The sequence below is a fragment of the Cardiocondyla obscurior genome, linkage group LG08 (genome assembly GCF_019399895.1).
Source record: "Cardiocondyla obscurior isolate alpha-2009 linkage group LG08, Cobs3.1, whole genome shotgun sequence".
NCBI lineage: Eukaryota > Metazoa > Arthropoda > Insecta > Hymenoptera > Formicidae > Cardiocondyla > Cardiocondyla obscurior.
Window position 1 is genome coordinate 3,912,381 of NC_091871.1, and position 22,736 is coordinate 3,935,116.

Below are 22,736 nucleotides of genomic sequence, written 5' to 3' on the forward strand. Positions count from 1 at the left end.
GTTCCGCTGAAGCCGCGAACCGTAGAAGCACGCCGGACTGGAACTTTCCCGGCAGATCGGGGACAAAATGGTCGGGGACGGCTAGTCCCCGAGATCCCGAAATCCCGGGGATTGAGGAAACCATCCATATATCGCGCATAGAAACAAGTAGAAAGTTTCGCCAGCCGAACAATCTCGCCGCGCGTCACCTGCTTGGCTTGTCCTTGTTCTAAGAGCGGATTAATCGAGATAATGCCGTTTAATAAACAGCGCTACAAAGCGCGGAGCTGAGCGTTCCCGACATAATAATAAATTTACGCAAAATTTTTCCCGAGAACTGACATCAAGTACTAAATCAGCTTTTCCTAAATGCACTTGCAGCGTTGCATAATGCAGCAACGATCATTGTGCGCTTGAACAATTCAATTATTGACTTTAATAACGTCAGAGAGAATAGACCTGTGCCATTGTATTCTGAGACGGTATAAAATCTCTTCATTTTAGTAAAAATAAAATAAAATAAAATAAAAAATAAAAAAAAATTTAAATATAAATAAAAAAAAATTAAATCGACCATCTCTTTTCAACGCGAACGTCTAATTTAGCGGAATATAAAGCGCCAATCAAGGAACAGTTTCCTCAGCGTATTTTCAGGAACCCTGCGACCGTAAGGGAACGTTATTGTCAGCACGCTCGGTCAATCGAGCCACCGGAACTCCGAGATAAGCGCGTGCCGTCGCTTCGTTTCGAGCAGCAGTTTCATTAGCTAGCACAACAGGGTCATTCCCGCTTCCGTATGCGCTTCCGGCCGGTAAAGTGCCAGTCTGCGAGCTTTTCGATGGAATCTCCGCGCCGACGTGTCGCGTCGCTCGAGAAACGAGCGTATAAAACGCATTCATCGCGCGCACGTGGGCGTTCGCAGCCAATGCGAAAAACCAGGCCACGCGTAACCGATCTATCAGCTTCAACTTCCGGTTGGAGAACTTAATGAATGGCCGCGGACTCGATACGGAAGCCGTGCAGAAGGGTGTTCGTCAATCGGCATATCGTCGACTAATTCTCGCGTCGAAAGAGGAAACGATATATGCGTAGGAAAAAACGCGGCGCGGCTACTTGTTACGACTCTCCGGCGAAGTGCACAGGCCGACCGTACTTTGCGGCGAGATGCATTCTTCGCTGCACGAAACTCTCGACCGTCTCGAATACAATCCCGCGCAATTAGAATTTTGTACAGCTTGAAAACCAGAGGTACGTACAATATACGAGCGTTTGCGAGACGAGGGCCGTGGTACTACAAAAACAAAAAAAAAGAAAAAGAAAAAATGCGGACGTCGGTACGCCTCGACTTCCGGCCGGTGCTGTGAATTAATTTCTGGACGCGGCGTAGGCGGTTGTTAAATTTTGCTAGGGACCGATTCTCGCGAGCATACAGTTGAGTTGGTGCAGCTGGGGCTGTTAATATTTCATCGCGCTTTATTAAAATCGACGTCCCCGCGCCGACGCTCTTCGTGTAAAATTTGTAAATTTTAACGCTCACCCTGAAAGGTACACACGCCGGTTCATTAAACCGCGCGCGGTTACCTGAGAGTTAAGGCCGAAAGAAGATTACCCGGCGGCACGAGTGCACGACAAGACACCGTGCAACGCACCGGAGGTAGCGTTAATTGGAGCGCTAAATTAAATTAAAGCCGGCGACGGGATTCGTGCCTTCAGGATATTTTGAAAGTTAGCGCGGCGACAATAAGCGATGCGTTATGTCGTCGGGGTTCCACAAAACGGACTTGAGATTAATCCAATTCGCATCTCGTATTGTCGCATAATAATTCTCCGTATTCGCGGCTTAAGCGGCCGATGCGAACCAAGAGTTACGCGCGGGAAGGATTTTCGAGAAAGCCGGGAGGGAGCCGACGTGGTTTATTTTACGCTTTTGTCGGATCGGGATCTGAATACGTTTCTTTCAATAAAATTATCGAGGGATTCAGAATTTCCGCCGGAAGAACTGCGCGAGACGAGTGTGACATTCTCGAGATTCTCTTCTCTTCGCCGTTGTATCTAGACGTAGGAACTTTCTTTTGAAAATACTCCGCGGAGTGTTTTCCCTTTCCCTTTGTTCTTCTCGGAGCTCCTCGTCGCCCCGTAGCCGAAGGGAAAAAGTTTTTCCTTTATAAAATAGCGATTCGAACTTTTTCCACGTCGCAGGGACAATTTCTCCCTCGACGGCCCCGGTTAGCCGTGGCCTTTATTGCAATTAAAAAAAAAAAAAAAAATCGATTCCGTCAGGCACGGGAAAGGGGGATGATCTTCGATTTGCATTCTCGGCAGTAGTCCCGTTCGTGCACGATTGCTCCTGGATTCATTCGAAAATTGCAAAGCCAAAAAATTGCATGTATGTGATAAGGGAGCCAATTCTTTATGCTTAAGGTTTCATTTGCATTCGAATCCGCCGGGTATCCGACAGGAAAAATTCGAAAATTACCTCTCGAACGAGCCACGTTTCGCGCGACTCGCCGAAAAAATTATTTACGGCTCTCCAGAACCTATTTAACGACAATTTAACGGTAGAAACGATTATTTAAGCGGCACTTTTTTTTCCCCCCGCATTTTCTCGCGTCCCAATTATTTTGCGCGAGTCGTAAAATTTGGCACATCCGAGCGGTGCATTTAAATTAAATTCTAAATTGGATATTATACCGCGCGCGACGGCGGTGCCTCGCCTCGAAGGCTCTCCGTATTTTAAACAGCGAACGAAACGGAGGTGCATTAATCACGAATTAATTATCGCACGTGGCCTCGCGAGTACGCGAAAGTTTTAATTGACCTTTTTAACCGTCCCACAAAAGAATAGCGGAGATGTAACCTGCGCGTTCCGGCGCGCAAGTGACGCACGCTCTCATCCAGGCAAAACGCGCGCTTTGTTTCGCGGCGACGTCAACGCGCTCGCGCTCGCGCGAGCGGCGGTGCTCGGGCACATTTATTTGTGGCTACCGCGACGTATACACCCGCGCAATTAATTTTATCAGCGACGCAAGGTCGCACGTGCACTGAGCGCCATCCGGTGCGCGCTCGTATCTTTGCGGCGCGGCGTTCATCCGCTTGCCGCGCGGCGCGAATTATCAATGCGAGAGTAGATATTACGCCGGGAGAAATGTGCTGCGGGCCAATCGCGGCACGGGGCCACCTTGATCCTTGATTATTCAACGATCCGCGACGCTACAATCGTGAACACACGCGGATTCGCGTGCTCTCATAAGACACCCAGGTCGCAGCCTAGGCGGCGTCCCGCCGAGAGGCGGCCCTAGACGACCCTACGCGAGATTGCGTCGCACGCGCGTATGACATATTGGATTAGTTATCGCATGTCTGATCTCGTGATTACGCGGATGGCAGCCTAGAACGGGGCCACGTAAACGGAATTCACGACTGGGAAAATCCAATATTTGTTCATTATCCTTATGAGGTTAATAAATACCGATCGCGAATGCGCGCTATTATTGACGGTGCTTTCACGCTTGAACTCGTTGAGGTATTATCGGGCGTAAAGCGAGCGCTTTTCTCTGCGGCGAAGCCCTTTAGCAGTACCGTTCGCGAGCGTCGTGGGCTGTCGTTATATCCTATCCATAAACATCATTAATTAATTTCCCGCCGGTAACGAGCGCGGGATTAAAGCGAGCTTTCGCCAGCGGTTTGGCCGAGGGGTGTTAAAACTTTCAAATGGTCCAGCATGACAAAGTGGTTGATCCACTTGGACGACGTGTTTCGGGGTCGGTAGCGGTATCTGCGCGCCTGAATATTCTACGTTCTTGCAATTAATTTAATCAATGCGTCCGCCGGCTGCCGAATTTCCATTCGCGCGCTCTCGATATGCGTCAAAAGTCGTTTTGCATGTCGATCCGTTCCCGCCCGCACGTGCCCCGTTAACGGAAGAAATCACCGTGATTGCTATATTTTTCTAACAAATATCATTCGCTGTTATTGCGACTGCGGAAAATATCGGCGAACGGATTTTAGCGGATCAAAGATCGCGATCGGGCCGCTTGATTTAAATTCCGCGGACAGAATTGAGTTATGCCGCGGAATCAATCTCGACTCGCAGTTAAATCGCGATATACTCCGGGGGCCAATTTCGCTTGTCGTCTGGGATAAAAGGTCGGAGCCGAAGGTCCCGCTGACAGATCGCGGCAATTAAAATGTTAATTATGCGGCAGCATTTTCTCCGCGTCGTTTTCACCGAACGGCGACAATTAATATTTGTTACGCGGAATGGAATTCGCGAATCGAGAAGAAAAACGAGGAAAGCGGGTGTTAAACGGCACGAAGAATGAGAGAATCGATCTGCCTTGAGATCGTTAACCCGTTTGCTCCGCCGTGGGAAGGGAGATAGGGTGTCTGAAACTTGCGGCCTTGAATTCCTAAACCGCCCAACGAAGCCTGAATTCCAAATTGGCGCGAGAGCCGATGAGTTCTACAAGATGGATGAGGTGATAATTCGCCACCGTACACCCCGCGGCTTATTTATTAAACCTCGTTGGCAAACCTCGCGCGGTCACTACGTAAAATAATTTTTTAATTTTATATCGGTATCGGACATCGTCGCGGTCTTGAAACGTGATTGCGATTTGAGAAAATCGCTGGTACATCCGATTGTATTTAAGACCGAGGAAGCTCAACGGGATTTTCCTTTAATCTCTTCGAATCTTTCGTGAAAGTCTATTTACCTCGGATTGGTTCGGCCTGCGGGCTCAACAAGTACGCGACTCTTTAAAGCAGTAAGGAGGCACAATCGGCGGAATTTAAACATTCTTTCGTGGCGAATTGATCGCGAGACCTTGCGAGAAGGCCGGGATTATTTCTGCACGTCAGAGAAACGGACTGACCGAGTGGCGAACAGAAGTAAGTTCGTTCGTTGAGCTTACTTGGCCGCGATCGATGCCGGCTGTCTAGCTGGAATTGTCTAGCTGTATACGTATATATGTTTCCGAACGCGGCCAGTCCATTACTCTGTCCCTGGTGTTTCGGAATGACCAACCAACGGAACAACTAGTTTTCATCCCTCTGTACTAGCTGCCCGTTCCTTGGTTCCTCGTTCCGCACCGGCAAACGAGAGAAGCATTGTCGCGGCTGGTTTGACCCTGCCCGTTGAACCAGCGACGGTGCTCTCGGTATCTTTCCGGTGACTTTCCGGGATATCGATTCTCGTCGGGCAACGGGCACAATTATTAATAAACCATCCGCGCTCGTACAAGAGATATCGAATTGTTTTGTCGGTCACATCTCAGCCTCGTGCGCGATTTCGTAAAAGTTAAAGCGTAATTTCGCGGCCCGCAGTTTTCGCGACGGTGCCGTGATTAACGGCGCCGCGAGAAGAATCGACGCGTATAATGGCTTCTCTCAAAGAACACGGTGGAATCGAAAACTTTATATTCACTTAGGTCACGAGGGGAGTACCGTTATCCGCAACTTCCGGCGCGGTGTAATACCCATCTCGGGGCTCGGCGTGTTCGAAATCACGAGGCACCTTAATCCAGCTAATCGATTTTGCTTCGCAAAGTGGCGCAGACGCGCGCTCGCTGGCAAGGCGGATTAACGTGAAACGCGAAGGGCAGCCACGAGACCGTTGACCTTTGCTTCGGCACGCGAAATTGTAGTCTTTCCCTTCTCAGGCTCGTCGCGACGACGGATCACTTTCCGAAAATCTCCGGCCGGCTCACATCAACCGTCGAAACCGATCGATTAACCCTCGTGGCCGACTAGGTGCTCGCGAACTTCCAAGTAACGAGCTACGAAGGTATTTCCCGGTAGCTGAACTTTATTTCTCAACCTACGGTTACGTAAATGATATTCACCCCGTTGTTCAACCGGCGACTAACGACTGTAAAAAAAAAGAGAGAGAGAGAGAGAGAGAGAGAGAGAGAGAAAACGAGGTAGGAAACACAGGAGAAAGGGACTACGTGTTATGATCAGCTCATTAAAATGCGGCAGCAAGGGCAAAAACTCGTTTCTTGATAAAACTCTGACGTCTCGTTCACTGAGGGTGATTATTTCAAGTGACTCTTATCCTACCCTTTGCTACGTTCTCATATTTCTGATAAATAATTGTAGCGAATGCGGGCCACGCGAGAGGCTCTATATGGCTCGCTCGCTCGTCCGATTCGATTCCCGTCGAAACCAACGCGAGGAGCGTCGTAAAGATGTCCTTTGGCGACGCGATAAATTAGATTTTACGATCGCGCACGATGTGAAACGACATTCACATTCAGTTGTCTACGTGATCGCGCCGAATTAGTGGCTCGATTGCCCCTTGTACCCGGTACAATCCCTGGGCCCGGGAGAGATGCCGCAGACCGGATATTCAAATGGAGAGATTACTGCGCGGCTCTGAATATCCATGAAGCGCAATAATGCTGGTTGTTATCTTGCCTCGCGATCGTGCAATCGTGCTTTTTCGTCTCCGACTGCCCTCGAGTTCCTCGGTAAAATATTCCCGCTTGTGCCGATTAAATTTGCCGGTTTATCGGAACCGGAAAGGACGAGTAGACGGCGAGGTAGATAAAAGAAGTTATTATCAGTCCGAGTCCGAGCTTTCTTTAAGGTCGTTAGCCATAACGTAAATATAAAACTCACAAGAGACCGTTATTAAATAACAAGACAACCGAGAAGAGACGCGACGGCGTAATACTAGAGAACGTTGAGAAAAATCGAAGTGTGCACCGCAAATACAAGCCACGGAATCGTAGTTATTTTATTTAGTCGGAGCACAAAGCGGTATCCTCTTATTGAGCCAAAGTATCGCTGGCTAAATGGTTAAAAGAGATATACCTCTTCGAAAGTCTGCCTTTGAATGTCGAAGACATTGTCAATATTACAGGGACGCGAGGGGAAAAGGTTCTTCAAAATATCGTTAGATGAATTCTGAAGTATCACAAGATCCACGACTGTATTGAACATTTCTATTTCTTTTGTGACAGTTTCCTTTTTCTTTCGTTCTTTCGTTTTTGATCTCTTTCTCTCTCTCTTTTTTTTTCTCCTTTTCGCGAACATATTTGTCATCATTATCACGCCACGGTGTCGATCAGACTTTTAACGAACAACGTCTTCACCGTGGATGGCCGATCCCATCCAATACTACTCTTTCCTATACTTCGATAGATGAGGCAATAAGCAGAACTCTGGAAGAAGGAACGCGTTAATCCAGGATTCCGTTTAATCTGGATTCCGATCTTCGACAGCCTCATAGTTCGGGTACGCGAGCGAGGGAGGAAAATATTGATAATAGGCGTCGTAGAATTATTTGAGAAATATCTCGAATATAATGCACGAAAAAGAAACGAGCTCGCGTATTTGCTTCGTTAGAAAGGCGGCTTCGTACAATCTTTATTAAAATTCTAGGCAGAGACACAAGTAATTTATGTAAGAAAATATTCCATCGAATTTATTTCAACGTTCTAAGCTATCTATTTTGCAATATCGATCGTCGAATACCATCGTTACACTTTGCCGCAATTTAAAAACGCAGCCTGAAATTATTAAAAAAAAAAAAATTTTTAATAATATTCGACATATTATTTGACTTAATATCCGGCGTAATATTAGGCCTAACTCTCGCATTTCTTTGCCGTCGATCAGAGCGGTACGTAGTTGGCTTACAAAATAATAAAAATTCAGCCAGCGTTTACTCCCGCGAAGTGCGCCGGGTGAGAGAATTAGTCCACGTCGCGGAAAAGTGGCAATGAACGGGCCACAATGAAATCTCTACATCTCCTTTTTAAATAGCAAAGAAGAATAAGCTTATGTGATGGAAAACCGTAGCGAGTTCCTTTTTCTTCGTAAGCCACGGGGGCCGGCTACAAAAGTGAGGAAAACAGGAAATCATATATCTTCAATATTTATTTTCGCGAAAAAGCGCAAACGGAGAACGAAGGATATTTCCGGCGATAAAATAGTGCGAATATAACGTTCGTGCAGTTTTATTAAAATTGTGCCCGCGCGTTATTAAAACATCGAGTTTTGCACGCGAATATGTCGTCGACGCTTATACACCGTTCTTTAGTTCCAAGGGATTGAACGAAACGTTCTTGCGCATTAAAGCTGCGTTCGATCGCAATTTATTAGCTGTATTCACATATCCATCGTCGAGGACACATGAGGAAGATCGATGGTTCCTCGTCGGGAGAGATTGGACTTTTTTTTTCTTTCCCTTCCCTGCGCAAACGCGATCGCTTCGCGGCATCGTTCATCTTGAGACTATAGACTGAAACGTATTGTTGCTCGACAATAAGGCGGACGTTAATCGATATTTTTCAATTTCTTTAATTAATGCTGCGGCGAGAATTTATTTTCGAATGAATTTCACAAGTCGTTCATTTCGCGTTTTACTTTAGCGCTTCTAAACTGTGAGAACAGGCCGCAGCGTAGGAAATAATAATCAACGGGATAGAGAAGAAGAATAATAAGTGGTGTAATTGCTTCGTAATTTCGTTAACCGGCGGATACGCGGATGCGACAGCAAATATTATCATTATATTACATTGTGTATATATTTACCCGTTATTTTCATTAAATTGCTTCCCTCTGCTCGCTCATGAGCACCAAATTATTAATTATAAAGACATGGAGCGCAATAGATGTGGACCGTTATAACGGTTCTCGCCAATTAATTTCGCGGCACAGACGGCTCGGTTTGAAAACGAAATTTCGTAATCGACGGGACACGCTTAAATTCGCGTCCACACCCGTCCGCCGGGAGCACGGGAATTCGAGAATGGTGTCTACATAGTTTCATTACGTGCAAAAGCTCTCAGGGCCTGTGCATGCATTTCCTTGAGTTATTTCGCAAAACTTCCAGCAACGCCGAGTGTCACTTGCACACACAAAGGGCGGCATGTAGTCTCTTTGAAACTCGCCGCGACACACGTACATATATCTACGCGAAATAAAATAGACATAAAGACGATGAAGTATCCATATATAAATACAGGTGCGCCATGAGGCTGCGAAATATTCTCGCCTCCGGTCTCACGCAGGCTCTCTCATCCCGGCGAAAAGAAAGCGAGAGACGTGACTCAAAACTAAAATCCCGGCTGCTACCGCTTGACTTGAAAATTTTAAAGAGCACACTCATACGGAATGTATCACCTTCCGGTTTACCGGCAGGTGCCGCGTCGAAAGATGAAAAACGGATGGGCGCGAGCTGAGAAAAAAAGATATACGCCGATATATATTTTTTTTATCCGCGCGGAAAATTGGGAAAAATTTCGTCCGAGACAATGGTCGGATACGGGCGATATACGGTACAATTTATCGTCGAAGAAACGAGCGGGGTGTGAGGCGAGAAGGGCGAATATCTCGGCGAGCGTGCTCCATAGAGTTCTCCCTCGCGTGCTATAGATCACCGTGCTCGCTAAGATTACAGCCATACGTAAGCTCCTCGACAAGCTGCAAAATTTTCTGACGCGCGGTGGTTAGGTGCGATCACGAAACGCTCGCTTGACGGACACCGCGAATGTATGCGCCATGTGGGACTGTCAAACGATGCAAGGCGCGCGGAGGTGATTTTCTTAACGGGCGGACAAACGTTCGCCAAAATCGATGCGCGACGGCGCTTTTACTCTCCGCCCGTGCCGATCCCGTCGCGAATTGAAGGCATCGTGATGGCATTTTAATTGAATAAACGCGAACAGGCAGCGTCGTTAATCTGGTAAATATTTGACGACGACGCACTGTTTGATTTTCACCGACGGGAAGCAGAGACATTTTTGTTTGGCTGGTAACGATTACGGAGAGGGCCATAAAATCATTTTACGACATTTGTTACAGTTTCCTTGGCAATTGTGTTCGCGTCTCTCGAGGATCTTAGACCCGGCCCGCTTAGCATAAATTATTGAGAGATACGAGTGAGGTAGTCTTGAGGTCGTGAGATCGCGCGTGATCGATGATTCCGATGCACCGGCGCGATTTAAATCTTTCGAATGCACTACGCAGACGGGGAGCCTCGAATACTATCGCGCGAAGTTCACCAATAATAAAATGTCACGCCGCGAGAATATCTCATTATCCCGACGCGTCGGACGTATCTGTCGTTTCCTCGCGACAGACGCGTACTCGACTAACCGTCCGTGGGAACGGCCACGTTTGAATCTCTCTTGGAAGCATCGGCAGGATGAATGCGCCTTGCGTTTTCATCCGCTCGACATCGCGGAAGCGAATACTGTAGAATCGCAAAATTGCTGCAAGTGTGAAATAGAGGAATCGCAGATCGGCCGTAATTAAATCGCGATGGGAAACGCTTCCGCGATGTTTCGGCTGGCTTTTTACGATGGCCGCGCGTTAAATCGAAAACAGCGAAAGGTAAAAAAAAAAAAAAGGGAAAAAAGGAAAAATATAAACGCGGCGCGAGCGACGCCACGGGACCTGGACGTAACGCATCGAGGTAGTTTCAAGGGAGAAATAAAAGCCGGAAAATAAAGGCCGTCGGGACGGGCGCGAGGTTTTAATATTCGCTTTTCCACGTCGTTTATCGCCGACGGTGGTATCGTGATCTCTTCCCGTCGCTGCAGCATCAGCCCGCGTCGCGTCATTAGACGGTAACGTCGTTACAACGATATCGCGACGCGAAGATAAAAGGAGCACGACGTTGATAACCGCTCGGATCGCTAATATATCTGCGCTCTCGCGGTTTTTTCTCGCACGACGCGAGGCGCTGATGTATAATATATGAAGGCGCGGGTATCATCATCTTCGGGGACGATAATAAGCTACGTCACGAGTTCCTATTCTTCGTGCGTTTTCAACCGGCGAAGATTAATTATCTCCTAATATCAGTGTCAACTTTACAAATTAGCCTTGCGGGCTCTGACTGTCTCTCGTCATGCAGATTTCATAGTCACGACTGCTCGCGACCGAGATTTTTCCGCGGACACCCGAAGACGCGGATTATTAAAACAAAAACTCCATTGTAAAGCGCGACGTATTGTCGCAGGAGTGATAAGTGCGGAGAAACACGCAGGAAAATTTAAACGTTGTTTTTAGCGAACAATAATAATTTTTCTTTGAAATTAAATGGTTTAAATTTTAGATAACGTTTTTTTATTATTTTACTTAATTATATTACGCGCTGAATTGAACAGAACAGAATATTAACTGTAATTTTTCTGTTTCAGATAATACTCTATCATTGAAGAAGGACCAACCCGACATTCCGCAGACATTCTGAGAGGAGGAGGAGGCCCAGGAAGGGTATCCTGCACCAGCGGAGCAACCCCAGGGTAAGTATCAATTTTTCTTCGGTATTAAATAGTTTGGATTTTTTATAACGTTTTTATATTATTTTATTTAATTAGATTTAATATCTACGATATAATTTTTTAATTTATCTGTTACAGATCAAGAGAAACTCCGCTGCTTCGCATCGTTGTGTCAGTGAGACATTAAAGTGCCGCACGCATATCAGTGATAATACGAACCGCAGCCGGTTCGTCGGTCGTTTCGGGAGTGCCGCTAGTTTTCGGGCGTTTTTCTTACGATTTCTTTTTACGGGAGCGTGTTCGCGAGTTTCTAGTGCGCGGAAGGATGGCTCGTCACGTCCCATCTGAGAGGAGGAGCAGGCTCAGGAAGGGCATCATGCATCGGCGGAGCAACTTTTAGGTAAGCATAAATTTTTTAAAATTAAATTTTTATTAAAAAAAAAAATTTTTACTTTTTTTTAAATTAATTTTATTAATTTACTGGCACGTCTACATTAATATTTTTCTTTTTATGTTACAGTCACCGGCAGAATTCTACAACTCCGCTGATGCTCATGCAGATTGGTAAGTCGCATGATTTTTTTTTTCGTAGTTAGTTATCAGATCTCTTGAATCGATAACACGTCGTCGACCATAAATTACGGAATTATAATGACGCGCACGAATTAGGATCTATCGAAAAATAGCGCACGCGAAGCGTGTGCATGGTCTGCTCCAGTATAATAAATCACAGCTGAATTAGGAAAATTATCGTTTTTTTTTTTACCGCTTTTTACTTTCATCAATAAGTTTGACGAGCTAACCATTTGTAGAATTCAAACTCCTTTCCCGGAGTAATTATCGTTATCATTATCTGCCTTCGCAATGCATTAACTATCGCGCGGCGCAGCACGGCGCCTGTCAGCCTGACGCCTAACGCTGTTAGAGGTAATTGAAAAGTGATAGAATCGTACTGATAGCGGTATTAGCTTTGCACGTTCGTGATGGGAAAACGCGTTCTCCTTGTACCGCTTCTTGCTCGGCGATGCGGCTCGCTGTCAGTCGGCTAGGAGACGTCGCTTACATTACGCCGGGCGAGCTGGGCTTTTGTGCGAGACGTAATTGTCTTAAGCGACAACTGCAAACACGCGAAATGTAACGGAGCGGAAAAAGAAAGGGATAGCGCGGGGCGTGAGGTAGGTCAACAATGCAGTTCGCGGAGCTCCGCGCGCGGTGCTCAAGAAACCCTTTGATCTCCCAAGGTATTCTCATACACCGCTGTTCCAAAAAAAACCCACCCCGGCGGTGTGCCCCAGAGACAAACAAACGGCTAGAAATCCGTGATATCTGTGTTCAATCGCGCCTCTCCTCGACCAGCGCGATGAATTATGTAACGGTACCGGCACTGCGACACATTCGTATATATTAAATAAAGATACAAAAGTCCGATCTCGCGAAGGTTACATTTCAAAATTTCTTAACACTTCGACGAGCTCGAATCTCGATGCGACAGTCGTACGAAAATGTTCCTTCATTTATGACGTGTTCCGCGTATTTATAGCGTTTAAAATTCGACGCATTGTTAAATTTTTGGATATTCTCACCGGACCTCTTCTTTCTTTCTCTCTCTTTTTATAGGATTTTTCTTGTGCGTGTTAAAAAAAAGGGGGGAATAAGAGAAAAATTGAAATAAAACCCTTTTTAGCACAGTACAATCATATAAATGTTTCACTTTTGAATCTCCAAACCGTGACGTTATAAAATTCTATCCAGGTTTATAAATTCCAAGCACATTTGGTTTGGTAGGTCTGTAATGCGCTTTTGCACAATAAATTCACAATGGCGAGTCTCGCGGTTGAATACAGAATCAATGAAAACTTTTCAAATATCGGCGTACTTCTGTTATACCCGCGATGAGTGATGCGTTTATTTCGGCGCGACACACATTGGAATCTCTCGTCAATATGCATCTACGCCACGTAAGTTCGATTCGTCAGCTGCTAAATTATTAATTTTCAAACTCGCATCGTTATCCAATAATTTATTGAGCTCATAATTGAAAGAGCCCGGCATCTCATTAATTTCACAGCATTGTATTACAGAGTCAAAGAGGGAGAAAATAGGGAGAGAGAAAGAGAAAGAGTGGGAGAGAAAGAGAGAGAGAAGCGGGGACGAAATAGAGTAAGAACAGTTTATCCTTATTATAGCAAATGGTGTTAGCTATATAAGGAGTTATGGCACAAAAATTATGACCCCGTAGACGAAATTCACGACTCCGAGGTTTCAAAAGATACGCGATATCATCCGTAATAATATCAAATGTGGTTTCGCATCAACGAGAACAATTTGCAGTCGTATAAAACGGGGGTCGGGTTTAATATCTGCGAATAGGTCCACTGCGGCGATCGCGCCAGCCGAAAGATTTTCATTTTGCATCGCGGCCAATCGGCAGCGGCAAAATTACGACGGAATACAATGAATTAACGACGCTATGAATTCGACATTTGTCTCGGGTCTGCAATGATAAAATCAACGGAGTTGCAACGTGGCGCTTAGAACGCAGGGTAAACAGCGAGTGGCAAATAGAGCGATATTGATTTTGCGGGACGTGTTGTTGCAGCTGGGCAGCTGAAAATGCATTTCGTACAAAACATTTATATGAAAAAAGTATAAAATAAAAGAAAAAATAAAAAAACATAACGCGGAGATTCTCTCGGGATTTACGAATATAAATTGAACGATGAAATCGTTAAGTAGAGTTTTCCGGGGGTGACATTAAAGTTGAAGAGACGTAACAATTAGTTCTGACGCGATTCAGAAGAATGTTTACACCCGCGGGCAGGCAATTTAAATCTTTAACGACTCGACGTCGGAACATTTCGAATTTTTTGAAATGTTCCTGAAAAACCCCGTGCTCCGACAGTTGTAATATCGCGAAGATAAATTGCTGCAAATTGAACGCGACGTACTCCATTCAGGTTTTGCGTCAAACGATTAAATGCGCGACGACGTTGCGAACAATTTCGGCAGTTTCGCAGATGTGTAATTATATCGACGACACGCTGCCGCCATCTGCTTTTGTAAAATTAGATAATAATGACCCTAGTGTAATGGAGACCGAGACGTCGGATAATGCGACGACGCTATGAAATCCCGCGTGCCTTAAGCACGGAGCCTTTAGCTCACGACGTTATGGGAGTGAAATAAAAGGACCGCCGTCGACCGGATTATTCCGCGGCGAAAGTGTTCCGGGAACGGGCAATTATGAAATATGCGAGCTTATCTTCGTCGTCGAAAGGGGCCGAGGGAGAACTTTCCCGGCGGTAAGAAAGTGCTCCTAAGAAAATGGGCCACGACTGTCACGATCGTTGACAATCTAGACAATTCTCGTCGAGTCGCAAAAATAACAGTAAACTTGAGGCCGAGACACGAACGCATTTATTCCTTGGAAAAACGTCGCCTTCGATTTCAGCAAGATATACAGCCGAGGGAGAAGTAGAACGTGACAGGGAAGAATGTTCGGAGTCGACTGTAATTGTTTAAAATAGAGACTCGTAGTGCGACCCGGGGATACGATGTAAGTAGTGGAGTAGAAAAGTTTGAGGGCCGTAAAAAAAAAAGAAAAAAAATTTCCTCCCCCTTCCCAGAATTGTTCGTCGGGATAAGTTATTTCTTCGCAACTTCCGCGACAAATTGCGCTCCTACCGGCCGTAACGACGTATCTTTCATTTCCGGGAATTGGTACGGAAAGTGCCTCATGCACGCAAGGAACCCTCGAGCCGTCCGCTATTTCGCGGAGCGTGACATTTCCCACGGACGTTTCGTAATTATTCCTCGTTAAAGGGCGTCATTTTGCAGACAACCCGTTGATAAAACGAGCCAGGTTCTCGTATTAAGTCCAGGAGTAAATCTTATTTAAATATTCCGACATTATCTCGCGTGCGCGTTTACGGATGAGTTATCTCTCGCGAAAATAGTCCGATTCGCTTGTAATCATTAATCGACGACGCTCGTCGGACGGATTTGAATTATATATACGTATATATCCATTGCGCGAGGAATTTGCAATCTCGACAGCAAACTTCCGGCGAACGAGCTATCATTTCATATATCTCGAATTCGAAGTAAGTCGGCCTTGACGGTAAGGGAGAAGGCTTTTTCCAAAGTCTGGTGGCAGGCACGAGAGCGATCGACAAGGGAACAGGGAGACTGCGCGAGGAGATAAAGCAGCATGGCGATCGAGCGAAGTGTTGAAGGGTTGAACAAGAGACAGGAGAAGTAGATCGGTCGTTACAATAAGAGAGAAGGAAATAGAGCGAGGGGAGCGGAGATAGTAGATCGCTGAAGAAACGATAGAGACAGGGGGGAGGGGAAAATAAGGGGGATGAAGAGGCGAGAGCGAGATGGACGGACGCGTCACAAAAGCGGAGGAGAATGGGCGAGACAGAGAAAAGTGCAGCAGGAGTGGGAGAGGAGTCAATGACTCGTGAACTTTTCGCATCGATTGCAAATATTTAAAGCGCGAGGTCAGGTAGGAGTGACAGGGCGATACGAAATTCAATCTCGCACGTTTCGTACGACGTGTCTCGATCGAATCGAAGGACAGGGGGGGGGAGGGTGTTCGCACTCCGGGAAAACTACGAGGGAAGGCTGGACGTATCGAACGTAACGTCGCGACCGAGACACCGTTTACGACATCATCGTAAGAACCGTCCGATGTGGACCAGCGGCGTTTACGTCGCCGCCAAGTTTGCAAGACTCGATTCTCATAGCGCCGACGCCTACGTTCCTCTCGTCGCTTGGTCTCGCGTCTTGATCGATAAAGTGCTCGTGAATGCGAGCACGGACAATACGGGACACATACACGCGTGTACGTGTTCGCGGCCGTACCTTGATTCGCGCACAATTGCGGCATTACACCTTACTGCTTCTCGGAGCGGAAGTGCGCGCCCGTACTCCGAGAACCAGTAAGGCGATTTCCGAACAGAAAGAATTCCGACGATTTCAGTAGAACACGCCATTATGCAGCCGGAATGCTACGGTGGTAATTAGCCGTCCCGTCTGAAATTGCATCGATTTGTTCCCGGTCGGCTGATCGCGCATTAATGAACGCGAATCGAACCGCTTAACTGTCGCAGTACCTCGAGATACGTCATTAAATTTTAATTACCGCTCGGCCGGCGCGTTTCGCCGAGTTTTTAACGTGCCCAACGTGCTGAAACGTTCATTCACGAAACCCCTCCTGCTCACGCAAGGCAATCTGCATATTACTCGTCGCGATGTCACGATATCATACGATGTTGCGTTACTTTGTGCCCCCATCGTGCGATTTGCATGAAGCATTAAGGGCCGAAACATATCAAAGTCGTCGCGACAAGCCCTTTGGACACGCAATACCGAGCTTCGACGGTCACACGTTTGCGATGTCGGAAACGTGCCGACAAATGTGTGTCGGCACGCTTTCGACATCAAAGATTATTGGCGCGGCTATTAAATTCGGTGAAGAGGATAGAAATGCATTTATAAGTCACGTACTGCCAATTGCTACGTTTTCGAGATCCCATTTTCCTTTTTTCCCCTTCCCTTACTCTGCGAACATTGAATCAAGTCGATCAGAAGACTCGGCTGTTTTACCAAATGCCATTCTGGTCTAACTTGTCGGCGGCGTTCGTGTAATAGAGAGATCGCCCGTTGGAGGAAGCTCGCTGATACGTAATTGTGACCAACGATGTGGAAGGACCAGGTGAACGGCGACAAAAGGAAACGACCGAAAAAGGAAAGATATCAGCGGAAATTCTCGCGCGGAGATCGCGGCTATATCCCGCCCGCAAATTACAATTTAACTCGGCTCCGCACGGCGCCGATTGGGCGGCACCGACATCGAGAAAATAACGTAATCGCAGAATTTTTCTCACCCACGCCGGGAAGCCTCGCGGTTTAAACGAGAACTAGCATCTCGGATTTAATTAAAAATATAACAGCATTTGTCATTACGTAACGTCGTAAAGTTTCCCCCCTAATAAATTTTTTCAACTAGGATTTACAATAAATTGTTACGTAATTCGCGCATTACGCGATTAAGATAAAATGCAAGTGAAGTTCAGAGCGGTGTAATTAGCAGCTCATTAAGGGGCAAGTAGATTAAATTCGTTCGCAGCTAATGGTATTTAACGTGCAATTCGAGAAGCAGTAAATCACGTCGTCGTAGGAGCACGGCGGGAGTGACGCGGACGGTTACACTCGCGTCTTCTCTTCAGCTCGAGACTCACGCGCTGGGTTATTTCGACATTTTTCTCGGAACAATGGATATACTGCGCGAATGATATTCTCGCTCGCGGACGCAGCGGCGCCCGAGGGCGAGCGCGACAATGACAAATGCATAGAGCCCCATTGTGAAAACCTATTGTACACGCGCGCGGCAATAATCGGCCGCGGTGCACTCCGTTTTGTTCTTCTCTCCTCGGCGTTCGCGACCGCGGGGAAAATGTTGGAATCGACGTCGGCCGCCGCGGCCGTGTATCGCACGTGTATCGCGCCAAGCCAGATTCCGATAAAAGTCCGAGTGCCAAGAGACGTGTCACGTTCCGCGAGCGAAAGCGTTTACGCTCGAATCCTCCTGCAATTGTAACCGAGGTTTAAACCTTTCAACAAGGTGCACGTCAAATGTCAAGCACGCGACACACGCGCGTAAGCTAAGCCGCTCTCGACTATAGAAGCCATCCCTTTTCGGGTTTCGTTTTATTAAACACAAACGGAGCTAACAATTGCGTAAAAGCGGTGGGGTTGGCAGTTTAATTAAAATCCCCACCTGCCAATGTCAGAAGGAAGTTGACTCGACGCGACGGATATAATAAAGCGGTCACCATGGGAGCTGTTTCGGCCGAATTAAAAAGCGAAATCGTTAATCTTACCTTCGAAAACCAGAGGGGAAAAACCGGGGAGCCGTTCACATATCTTCTCAGTTTCCGAGAAAGAGATTTAATACCTTATCAAACCAGGTACAATCACCGATATCCGTAGCACACAGCGCGTAGAGTTCGTAGGCCGTTTTTTTTTTTTTTTCTTTTTTCTTTTCCCGTGCTTTTTCGTTGTCGATACTGAAGAGAGGTAGATTATTTTACGTAGGGGACTACAGACGAACCAACTTTAACATTTATAATAATTGAACGTGGAAACTTCAACACGACGATTAAATAGTAATTGACAACATTCGTTTGGTCGTTAAGCGTCACCTTTCCTCTTCGCCTCTTGCGTTCGTGCTTCCTCTACATCATCTTCGTCAACGACATACATGTATATACACGTACATATACGCACATGTATATATAATTTTTTTTTTATATACGACGATATATCTCTCAAACTTGAAACAAACGGTAGATTTTACGATCACACTCCACAGAAATGAGTATTATTATACATATATATTCAGAAGAGGATTATAATATTAATAGGATCTTTTTTTTTTTTTTATTATTGATGACGCCGCTGCGTTAAATCAACACGGACCAGTTTGTAATTCATCGAGCACTCTCACGCCCGATTGTATCCTCCACTCGATATGTCACGAGATATCACTCGTTCAACGATGGCCCCTGCGTGTACATCCCCTGGATTCGCATTACCGAGTTCCTCTTCTCCAGTTACTCCGGTGTCGCCGATTTTTCCGTTTCACAATTTCGCGAGGTACCGCACACGATCCTCTCTCTCTCTCTCTCTTTCTCTTTTTTCTCACCGCGCGACACTGGTGAAACGGCACACACTGGGATTTTAAAACACACTCTTTACAACTTGATTCTCCTCTCGTGTGTCACGATTCTCGCTCGCTTTTTCTCTCTCTCGTCGAACAGAGGAATCTCTAGATGGTTAAGACGGACTTTGGTACCCACTGAAAGCACAAACACGTGTCGCTCGTTGTGTCACCGCTTCGCAATTCGCTCACGCCGGAAAACGACAATTGCTCCCGCTCTTTTTCCCGACGGCCGGCCGTGTGCACGCATCTTCTCTCGGTTTTATCGCCGGTCTTAGGAAGGAAGCTCGTTGTCGCCGCGATCGCGTGCGGAACGTTAAACGGCAACGTGCCACGAGAAGGCAAGACGGATAGGCCTGCGGGATTTCGATTTTCTCTCACGGCGTTTTACTTTCGAACGCGGAACTCGTGGCCTACGCGCGTAGAGTTTGTTTCGGGGAAATGTTAATAAGGAAATGAAGCCCGTTTTAATATTTCAACACGAAGCTCGCCTACGGCCCGATAACTTACGAGAAAACGTTTCGCGTGTAATTTCATCATCAAGGACTCGTAACTTCCGTTGCGATGGGCGGGCATTGAATCTCACGTAATCAAGGAAGTTGAGAAAATTATTTTATTACTCCGTCCATTCGATCGTAGAAGTTACAGAATCAGCAAATTTGCATTTTGCTTCATTTTCAAAGACCCGCGGCGAAGTTCGCGCTTGTAACTTGATAGTTTATACGTTATTGCAAACAGGATTGAAGAGAAGAAGCTACTAGTTCTCCACGAACCGGAAAACTAACTTCCGCGAAATAAATAACCGGATCCTGGTCTTCTGCCCGTCGGCCGTTTCCGCTTAATTGTTATGTTAATTCCGAGGTAATTAACTACGGTCGCGAAAATAAAAATTGTTGTTGGCCCGGTAATCCTTGTTTATCTTGATAGTTACAGCCTCGTTTCCTTTTATTGCTGCTTGCCAATAAAGTAATCGTTCCGTCTAATAATCCCGCCTTACCCTCGCGGCTGCGGAAAGTTTATGGAATGCTCGTTGAATAGCCTCCGCTCCGCTTTTTTATACCGTTTATAAAAATTATGCGACTGTTAAAAATAAACGCCGCGTCGTAAATTAAGCATGTCGTTGCAGCGTATTGATCAGACATTTATCTAGGTATACTGTCCAATTGTATGGCGGGCAATTGTAGCGGCCCGTGCCGAGGCGAAATTAATTTTCACGAAATTTTCGTATATATTTCCATACAAGTTCGTTAATTAGAAAAATTGCCGGTTTTATCGAGCCGCGCTTTCATCGGGGCTCTGAAAAATGTTCGAACCACCGCGCCGTGGTTGAAGAGGCGCGGTAATTTCCGAAATGCAAAGCCGAATTAGAATTTTATTAGGTTTGTTTGGAAAAAAAACAGTCAGAAGCTGGGTCTGTCCGAAAGGGTCGTAAAGATAGCTAGTCCCGTTGCACGAAGGGATTCTCGTGGCACGCCGAAATTGCCTTGTCGGGCTTTATTTTGCGCAAACTGTGCGAATCTGGGAAGCCTATCATCTGTTTGTCTATCGTATCGATTCTTGCCGATGTAACCGGCCAATATTTTTCCGATAAAATAGAATATATCTGCTACATCTACCTCTACCGTTCTTCCTCTGATTAGATTGTTATTTTGAACAAGATATAAAAAATTACAAAAATAATTAATCAATCCTTTATTTACGTACAAATTAATAACAGATGGGTAAAAAAAAAGGAGAAAAAAAAACGTTGGTTCGCGAGAGTTGCTCGAATATCGAAATTCAATCTTCCAAGTTTAATTATTAATCAAACGCTAATCGATTTCGGCATGCAGGCGTATCACCGAGCCGCAAGCCGGGGGCCAGCGAATATGCATTTATTTTATTGTTCCTTTACGTTTTAAAAGGGAAATATCCGAGCAGAAGAGTGCGGGCACGTACCGTTCGCGCACTAGCGAATTTCCACGCGCAAAAAAAAATAAAAAAGAAAAATAGTTTTCACGCCTGTCTCCGCGAGCTTTCACGCGAGCTTGCTAGCTTACGAGCCGGAGGAAAGACGGTGAGCGTCCGTTCGCGCAAACGAGGCCGTGCCTCACTCACGCGAGAACACGCCGCCGCGTGAAACAACACGCTGTTCACACTCCCCGGGTCCTTTCGATCAACACACGCTATCCCGCAGTGCGAAAAGCCCTTTTTTCCCCCCAGCACGTTGGGACCCACGCACGCGCGCGCACGCACCGTCGACGAAGACGACGCATCGTCGCTCGGAGTAGACGCGCACGGGTAGAGCTTTCCTCCACGCCTTAAAATCCTGAGCGTCGGATCGCGTCGCGTAGGGCGAGGAGCCGGATCGCGCCGTGAGGCCGTTCACTCCGCGTCTTTGCCGGACTGTCGTTGATGCGAGTGGTAGCGTCGCTCGGGCTGCCGGCGACGGCGGGACGCCACTCGACGGCGACGGCGACGCCGGCACTTCCTCGCTACCATTATCCACACCTCGTCACAGCGGTCCTTTCACTGGGGGGTGATAGAACCGGGGCGCGCGCGTCCCGTATATCCTCCGAGGGGGGAAATAAAAAAAAAAAAGGAACGCGACGCGGCTGAGCGTCGCGGCCACGGAGGCGACGCCGAGGGTGAAACGAGGCGAGGCGACGTGGCGCGTCGCAAGTAGAAACGGATCGACGAGGGCGGCCGCCTCTCACAGTCTACGCGCGCAGCGGGAAGGCCGTATAGGCCGTGTTAAGCACGGCGCTCGCTACTGCCGGCTGGTACAACGTGTACCTCCGCTACTAACCTAGCGTGCCCGTCCTCTCGCGTCACCCCGTCCGCTTTTTCCCTCCACTCTCGCGCAACCCCCGCGAGCCCTCTCGCCACGGCTACCTGGCCAAACCCACCCCCTGCGCGTCGCCCTACCCCGCGTAACCCACCATACTACAGCGATCAACCCCTAGGGCGCACGAACCACCACCCCTGTCGGTCGAGACCGTCTCTGCGCATGGCGCAGTGCTGTGTTTTCCCCGCAGAACGCCCGAACGAAAAAGGATTTTCTTCCGCGGACACTGGACTTATCTTCCCTTTGCTTCTTCTGCAAATACATCCCGACGTTATACTTGAAATGATAAATTTATTTACATACGCGCAGGCGAGGTATCGTGAGATTTATGAAGGAGGGAACAATTTTATGAAACCGATGTTCGATTCATAACTTTTTTTTTATATGCCATTGACCTTTTCCGCTTTATACATATTTTTTCTTACGTTTCTATACCGCGTCCGTTTTCTTCTTCTTCTTTTTTTTTAATACAATATCCGAGATCCACCGTGGAGAATCTACCGTTTCAGAAATTCACGGTGGCTGCATCGAGAATGTTAAAGCGAAGTGCTATGCATTCAAGCTCGTAGAATTTTCATGATTCTGCCCTGTATCGCGCATGATGAATAAGTATTGCCGTGCCGGATGAAAGAAAGCTTCTTCCTTGTAGTTCAAAGCGAAAAGAACCGCGCGGGCGACCAGCGTTCGAAGCCAGATCGCGATGCGCCGCATCGATCGAGACGGCGCGCAAAATTGTGGAGCGAAGGGCGGAAGGGCTTCGCGGCGGACTGATCTCCGGTTCCCAGGGTGGTCGCATAATTTTTTTTTTTACCGAAGGGAAGAAATGACATTTCTTACGCGAGGTAGCGAACGAACGGCCGAGAGCACGTTTGCCGAGGGAAAGCGCGAAGTACGATGACACGCACGGCGCCGCCACGCGGCCGATATTCAACCAGTGGTGGCGGAATGGTGGATGTTGACC

At 47.0% G+C, this 22,736-nt stretch overlaps 1 protein-coding gene across 11 annotated transcripts in view; it reads right to left on the bottom strand.

Moving 5' to 3' along the window:
* Positions 1-21,707, bottom strand: part of Unc-13 (unc-13) — a 95,510-nt gene extending 73,803 nt beyond the window's left edge. For 2 of the 11 annotated variants that reach the window (XM_070660138.1, XM_070660143.1), the window contains exon 1: positions 18,110-21,705. The gene's annotated coding sequence lies outside the window, so the exon portion shown is untranslated. Of the gene's footprint in view, positions 1-18,109 lie in introns of all 11 variants that reach the window. The other 9 variants (XM_070660142.1, XM_070660139.1, XM_070660131.1 and 6 more) reach the window with 8 other exon arrangements.
* Positions 21,708-22,736: the final 1,029 nt, after the last annotated feature.